Raw genomic sequence first — 8,226 nt, forward strand, 5'->3', positions numbered from 1 at the left:
CATTACTGTAGAATTTCATTCCATAACATTACTGTAGAATATCAGTCCATAACATTACTGTAGAATATCAGTCCATAACATTACTGTAGAATATCAGTCCATAACATTACTGTAGAATATCAGTCCATAACATTACTGTAGAATATCAGTCCAAAACATTACTGTAGAATATCAGTCCATAACATTACTGTAGAATATCAGTCCATAACATTACTGTAGAATATCAGTCCATAACATTACTGTAGAATATCAGTCCAAAACAAAACAATACTCCATTTAAAACTGGTTTATTGGGTCATTTGAGATGAGGGTGAACAGAGAAACTGGTGGGAAGATGTGTGACTATCTATTTCCAGGGGCCGTTGGAAAGGCTAGTCCTCCATCCAGACTGGTTGATCTTTAAAGGTCGGAGGTCATAGCTGGCTCCAACTCTTCTGAGGCGTGTGTGTGTGTGTGTATGGTTGGATGGTGGTAGGAGTCATGTTGAGAATTTACACCATTGGGGGGTCAACGGCCGAGGGACTCCAGTGTTGCCATGACGCCACCCAGACGATGGCATTTCCCCCCTCCTCGTTCTCTCAACCTCTCAGGTTCTCATCGTTCTGATTTGATCTGGATTTATAAAAACAAAACAAAAACGGAGGAACAATCAGATCTCATATTGTTCTCTAAGAAGGGGGAGGGGTTATAAGAGGTCATAAGAAGAGCTATGAACAGTGGGAGGTTTCTAGGGATCTAGAGACATGTGACAAAGGGAGAAAGGTGACCAAGGCAGACGACTGGAATGATGAGGACTAGAGGTTCATTATGGGGTTCTACTGCCAGTCTACTACACTAAACACTAATGATGTGGACTAGAGGTTCATTATGGGGTTCTACTGCCAGTCTACTACACTAAACACTAATGACGTGGACTAGAGGTTCATTATGGGGTTCTACTGCCAGTCTACTACACTAAACACTAATGATGTGGACTAGAGGTTCATTATGGGGTTCTACTACCAGTCTACTACACTAAACACTAATGATGTGGACTAGAGGTTCATTATGGGGTTCTACTGCCAGTCTACTACACTAATGATGTGGACTAGAGGTTCATTATGGGGTTCTACTGCCAGGCTACTACACTAAACACTAATGAAGTGGACTAGAGGTTCATTATGGGGTTCTACTGCCAGTCTACTACACTAATGATGTGGACTAGAGGTTCATTATGGGGTTCTACTGCCAGTCTACTACACTAATGATGTGGACTAGAGGTTCATTATGGGGTTCTACTGCCAGTCACCTACACTAATGATGTGGACTAGAGGTTCATTATGGGGTTCTACTGCCAGTCTACTACACTAAACACTAATGATGTGGACTAGAGGTTCATTATGGGGTTCTACTGCCAGTCTACTACACTAAACACTAATGACGTGGACTAGAGGTTCATTATGGGGTTCTACTGCCAGTCTACTACACTAAACACTAATGATGTGGACTAGAGGTTCATTATGGGGTTCTACTGCCAGTCTACTACACTAATGACGTGGACTAGAGGTTCATTATGGGGTTCTACTGCCAGTCTACTACACTAAACACTAATGACGTGGACTAGAGGTTCATTATGGGGTTCTACTGCCAGTCTACTACACTAAACACTAATGACGTGGACTAGAGGTTCATTATGGGGTTCTACTGCCAGTCTACTACACTAATGATGTGGACTAGAGGTTCATTATGGGGTTCTACTGCCAGTCTACTACACTAAACACTAATGATGTGGACTAGAGGTTCATTATGGGGTTCTACTGCCAGTCTACTACACTAAACACTAATGATGAGGACTAGAGGTTCATTATGGGGTTCTACTGCCAGTCTACTACACTAAACACTAATGACATGGACTAGAGGTTCATTATGGGGTTCTACTGCCAGTCTACTACACTAAACACTAATGATGTGGACTAGAGGTTCATTATGGGGTTCTACTGCCAGTCTACGACACTAAACACTAATGACGTGGACTAGAGGTTCATTATGGGGTTCTACTGCCAGTCTACTACACTAATGACATGGACTAGAGGTTCATTATGGGGGTTCTACTGCCAGTCTACGACACTAAACACTAATGATGTGGACTAGAGGTTCATTATGGGGTTCTACTGCCAGTCTACTACACTAATGATGTGGACTAGAGGTTCATTATGGGGTTCTACTGCCAGTCTACTACACTAATGATGTGGACTAGAGGTTCATTATGGGGTTCTACTGCCAGTCTACTACACTAAACACTAATGATGTGGACTAGAGGTTCATTATGGGGTTCTACTACCAGTCTACTACACTAATGATGTGGACTAGAGGTTCATTATGGGGTTCTACTGCCAGTCTACTACACTAAACACTAATGATGTGGACTAGAGGTTCATTATGGGGTTCTACTACCAGTCTACTACACTAAACACTAATGATGTGGACTAGAGGTTCATTATGGGGTTCTACTGCCAGTCTACTACACTAATGATGTGGACTAGAGGTTCATTATGGGGTTCTACTGCCAGGCTACTACACTAAACACTAATGATGTGGACTAGAGGTTCATTATGGGGTTCTACTGCCAGTCTACTACACTAAACACTAATGATGTGGACTAGAGGTTCATTATGGGGTTCTACTGCCAGTCTACTACACTAAACACTAATGATGAGGACTAGAGGTTCATTATGGGGTTCTACTGCCAGTCTACTACACTAATGATGTGGACTAGAGGTTCATTATGGGGTTCTACTGCCAGTCTACTACACTAATGATGTGGACTAGAGGTTCATTATGGGGTTCTACTACCAGTCTACGACACTAAACACTAATGATGTGGACTAGAGGTTCATTATGGGGTTCTACTGCCAGTCTACTACACTAATGATGTGGACTAGAGGTTCATTATGGGGTTCTACTGCCAGGCTACTACACTAAACACTAATGAAGTGGACTAGAGGTTCATTATGGGGTTCTACTGCCAGTCTACTACACTAATGATGTGGACTAGAGGTTCATTATGGGGTTCTACTGCCAGTCTACTACACTAATGATGTGGACTAGAGGTTCATTATGGGGTTCTACTGCCAGGCTACTACACTAAACACTAATGAAGTGGACTAGAGGTTCATTATGGGGTTCTACTGCCAGTCTACTACACTAATGATGTGGACTAGAGGTTCATTATGGGGTTGTACTGCCAGTCTACTACACTAATGATGTGGACTAGAGGTTCATTATGGGGTTCTACTGCCAGTCACCTACACTAATGATGTGGACTAGAGGTTCATTATGGGGTTCTACTGCCAGTCTACTACACTAAACACTAATGATGTGGACTAGAGGTTCATTATGGGGTTCTACTGCCAGTCTACTACACTAAACACTAATGACGTGGACTAGAGGTTCATTATGGGGTTCTACTGCCAGTCTACTACACTAAACACTAATGATGTGGACTAGAGGTTCATTATGGGGTTCTACTGCCAGTCTACTACACTAATGACGTGGACTAGAGGTTCATTATGGGGTTCTACTGCCAGTCTACTACACTAAACACTAATGACGTGGACTAGAGGTTCATTATGGGGTTCTACTGCCAGTCTACTACACTAAACACTAATGACGTGGACTAGAGGTTCATTATGGGGTTCTACTGCCAGTCTACTACACTAATGATGTGGACTAGAGGTTCATTATGGGGTTCTACTGCCAGTCTACTACACTAAACACTAATGATGTGGACTAGAGGTTCATTATGGGGTTCTACTGCCAGTCTACTACACTAAACACTAATGATGAGGACTAGAGGTTCATTATGGGGTTCTACTGCCAGTCTACTACACTAAACACTAATGACATGGACTAGAGGTTCATTATGGGGTTCTACTGCCAGTCTACTACACTAAACACTAATGATGTGGACTAGAGGTTCATTATGGGGTTCTACTGCCAGTCTACTACACTAATGATGTGGACTAGAGGTTCATTATGGGGTTCTACTGCCAGTCTACTACACTAATGATGTGGACTAGAGGTTCATTATGGGGTTCTACTACCAGTCTACTACACTAATGATGTGGACTAGAGGTTCATTATGGGGTTCTACTGCCAGTCTACTACACTAAACACTAATGATGTGGACTAGAGGTTCATTATGGGGTTCTACTACCAGTCTACTACACTAAACACTAATGATGTGGACTAGAGGTTCATTATGGGGTTCTACTGCCAGTCTACTACACTAATGATGTGGACTAGAGGTTCATTATGGGGTTCTACTGCCAGGCTACTACACTAAACACTAATGATGTGGACTAGAGGTTCATTATGGGGTTCTACTGCCAGTCTACTACACTAAACACTAATGATGTGGACTAGAGGTTCATTATGGGGTTCTACTGCCAGTCTACTACACTAAACACTAATGATGAGGACTAGAGGTTCATTATGGGGTTCTACTGCCAGTCTACTACACTAAACACTAATGACATGGACTAGAGGTTCATTATGGGGTTCTACTGCCAGTCTACTACACTAAACACTAATGATGTGGACTAGAGGTTCATTATGGGGTTCTACTGCCAGTCTACGACACTAAACACTAATGACGTGGACTAGAGGTTCATTATGGGGTTCTACTGCCAGTCTACTACACTAATGACATGGACTAGAGGTTCATTATGGGGTTCTACTGCCAGTCTACGACACTAAACACTAATGATGTGGACTAGAGGTTCATTATGGGGTTCTACTGCCAGTCTACTACACTAATGATGTGGACTAGAGGTTCATTATGGGGTTCTACTGCCAGTCTACTACACTAATGATGTGGACTAGAGGTTCATTATGGGGTTCTACTGCCAGTCTACTACACTAAACACTAATGATGTGGACTAGAGGTTCATTATGGGGTTCTACTACCAGTCTACTACACTAATGATGTGGACTAGAGGTTCATTATGGGGTTCTACTGCCAGTCTACTACACTAAACACTAATGATGTGGACTAGAGGTTCATTATGGGGTTCTACTACCAGTCTACTACACTAAACACTAATGATGTGGACTAGAGGTTCATTATGGGGTTCTACTGCCAGTCTACTACACTAATGATGTGGACTAGAGGTTCATTATGGGGTTCTACTGCCAGGCTACTACACTAAACACTAATGATGTGGACTAGAGGTTCATTATGGGGTTCTACTGCCAGTCTACTACACTAAACACTAATGATGTGGACTAGAGGTTCATTATGGGGTTCTACTGCCAGTCTACTACACTAAACACTAATGATGAGGACTAGAGGTTCATTATGGGGTTCTACTGCCAGTCTACTACACTAATGATGTGGACTAGAGGTTCATTATGGGGTTCTACTGCCAGTCTACTACACTAATGATGTGGACTAGAGGTTCATTATGGGTTCTACTACCAGTCTACGACACTAAACACTAATGATGTGGACTAGAGGTTCATTATGGGGTTCTACTGCCAGTCTACTACACTAATGATGTGGACTAGAGGTTCATTATGGGGTTCTACTGCCAGGCTACTACACTAAACACTAATGAAGTGGACTAGAGGTTCATTATGGGGTTCTACTGCCAGTCTACTACACTAATGATGTGGACTAGAGGTTCATTATGGGGTTCTACTGCCAGTCTACTACACTAATGATGTGGACTAGAGGTTCATTATGGGGTTCTACTGCCAGGCTACTACACTAAACACTAATGAAGTGGACTAGAGGTTCATTATGGGGTTCTACTGCCAGTCTACTACACTAATGATGTGGACTAGAGGTTCATTATGGGGTTGTACTGCCAGTCTACTACACTAATGATGTGGACTAGAGGTTCATTATGGGGTTCTACTGCCAGTCACCTACACTAATGATGTGGACTAGAGGTTCATTATGGGGTTCTACTGCCAGTCTACTACACTAAACACTAATGATGTGGACTAGAGGTTCATTATGGGGTTCTACTGCCAGTCTACTACACTAAACACTAATGACGTGGACTAGAGGTTCATTATGGGGTTCTACTGCCAGTCTACTACACTAAACACTAATGATGTGGACTAGAGGTTCATTATGGGGTTCTACTGCCAGTCTACTACACTAATGACGTGGACTAGAGGTTCATTATGGGGTTCTACTGCCAGTCTACTACACTAAACACTAATGACGTGGACTAGAGGTTCATTATGGGGTTCTACTGCCAGTCTACTACACTAAACACTAATGACGTGGACTAGAGGTTCATTATGGGGTTCTACTGCCAGTCTACTACACTAATGATGTGGACTAGAGGTTCATTATGGGGTTCTACTGCCAGTCTACTACACTAAACACTAATGATGTGGACTAGAGGTTCATTATGGGGTTCTACTGCCAGTCTACTACACTAAACACTAATGATGAGGACTAGAGGTTCATTATGGGGTTCTACTGCCAGTCTACTACACTAAACACTAATGACATGGACTAGAGGTTCATTATGGGGTTCTACTGCCAGTCTACTACACTAAACACTAATGATGTGGACTAGAGGTTCATTATGGGTTCTACTGCCAGTCTACTACACTAATGATGTGGACTAGAGGTTCATTATGGGGTTCTACTGCCAGTCTACTACACTAATGATGTGGACTAGAGGTTCATTATGGGTTCTACTACCAGTCTACTACACTAATGATGTGGACTAGAGGTTCATTATGGGGTTCTACTGCCAGTCTACTACACTAAACACTAATGATGTGGACTAGAGGTTCATTATGGGGTTCTACTACCAGTCTACTACACTAAACACTAATGATGTGGACTAGAGGTTCATTATGGGGTTCTACTGCCAGTCTACTACACTAATGATGTGGACTAGAGGTTCATTATGGGGTTCTACTGCCAGGCTACTACACTAAACACTAATGATGTGGACTAGAGGTTCATTATGGGGTTCTACTGCCAGTCTACTACACTAAACACTAATGATGTGGACTAGAGGTTCATTATGGGGTTCTACTGCCAGTCTACTACACTAAACACTAATGATGAGGACTAGAGGTTCATTATGGGGTTCTACTGCCAGTCTACTACACTAATGATGTGGACTAGAGGTTCATTATGGGGTTCTACTGCCAGTCTACTACACTAATGATGTGGACTAGAGGTTCATTATGGGGTTCTACTACCAGTCTACGACACTAAACACTAATGATGTGGACTAGAGGTTCATTATGGGGTTCTACTGCCAGTCTACTACACTAAACACTAATGATGTGGACTAGAGGTTCATTATGGGGTTCTACTACCAGTCTACTACACTAATGATGTGGACTAGAGGTTCATTATGGGGTTCTACTGCCAGTCTACTACACTAATGATGTGGACTAGAGGTTCATTATGGGGTTCTACTGCCAGTCTACTACACTAATGATGTGGACTAGAGGTTCATTATGGGGTTCTACTACCAGTCTACGACACTAAACACTAATGATGTGGACTAGAGGTTCATTATGGGGTTCTACTGCCAGTCTACTACACTAAACACTAATGATGTGGACTAGAGGTTCATTATGGGGTTCTACTACCAGTCTACTACACTAAACACTAATGATGTGGACTAGAGGTTCATTATGGGGTTCTACTGCCAGTCTACTACACTAATGATGTGGACTAGAGGTTCATTATGGGGTTCTACTGCCAGTCTACTACACTAAACACTAATGACGTCAAATACTCACAGTGACATTTCATCTACAGACGGAAGTCAAATGGAAATAATTGAATTTAAATTTAAATGAAGCTATTAGTTTCTACATATCACATAACTATGGAGAAAAATCTAATCAAACACATTTAGTGGTGCTGAAACCACGAGAGACAGAGAGAGAGTCTGCCGCACCTTGCAGCCAATCAACACCTTCAGGTAAACCTTCTCCTTTCACAGCATCGCTGGCACTGAAACAGACACAAAAGAGAGCAGGTCAGTGAAAACCAAACGCTTCAACAACGATTAGAAAAGGTTTTGTCATATAACCCAAAAGGCCTGTTCTGGAGGTTGGACTAAAAAAACAGACCCGATGAAATCTAATGCGCTGTAACGGACCGTAGTGGTGCTGGTCTACAAACGTGAAATGTGCCAACAAGGATTCTGGGTGTTTTAGAACTCATCTATCTTTTAAATGTTTGATTTATTT

The 8,226-nt window shown here is 42.3% G+C and overlaps 1 long non-coding RNA gene across 1 annotated transcript; it reads right to left on the reverse strand.

The window, feature by feature from the left end:
- Nucleotides 1-271: 271 nt before the first annotated feature.
- Nucleotides 272-8,096, reverse strand: LOC124028343. Its single transcript, XR_006837580.1, has 2 exons — nt 7,932-8,096; nt 272-612 (listed from the first exon to the last, which is right to left on the reverse strand). It is a non-coding gene; the product is annotated as an uncharacterized LOC124028343 (long non-coding RNA).
- Between the last annotated feature and the right edge of the window lie 130 nt (nt 8,097-8,226).

This window comes from Oncorhynchus gorbuscha, unplaced genomic scaffold (assembly GCF_021184085.1).
Source record: "Oncorhynchus gorbuscha isolate QuinsamMale2020 ecotype Even-year unplaced genomic scaffold, OgorEven_v1.0 Un_scaffold_4060, whole genome shotgun sequence".
Lineage (NCBI taxonomy): Eukaryota > Metazoa > Chordata > Actinopteri > Salmoniformes > Salmonidae > Oncorhynchus > Oncorhynchus gorbuscha.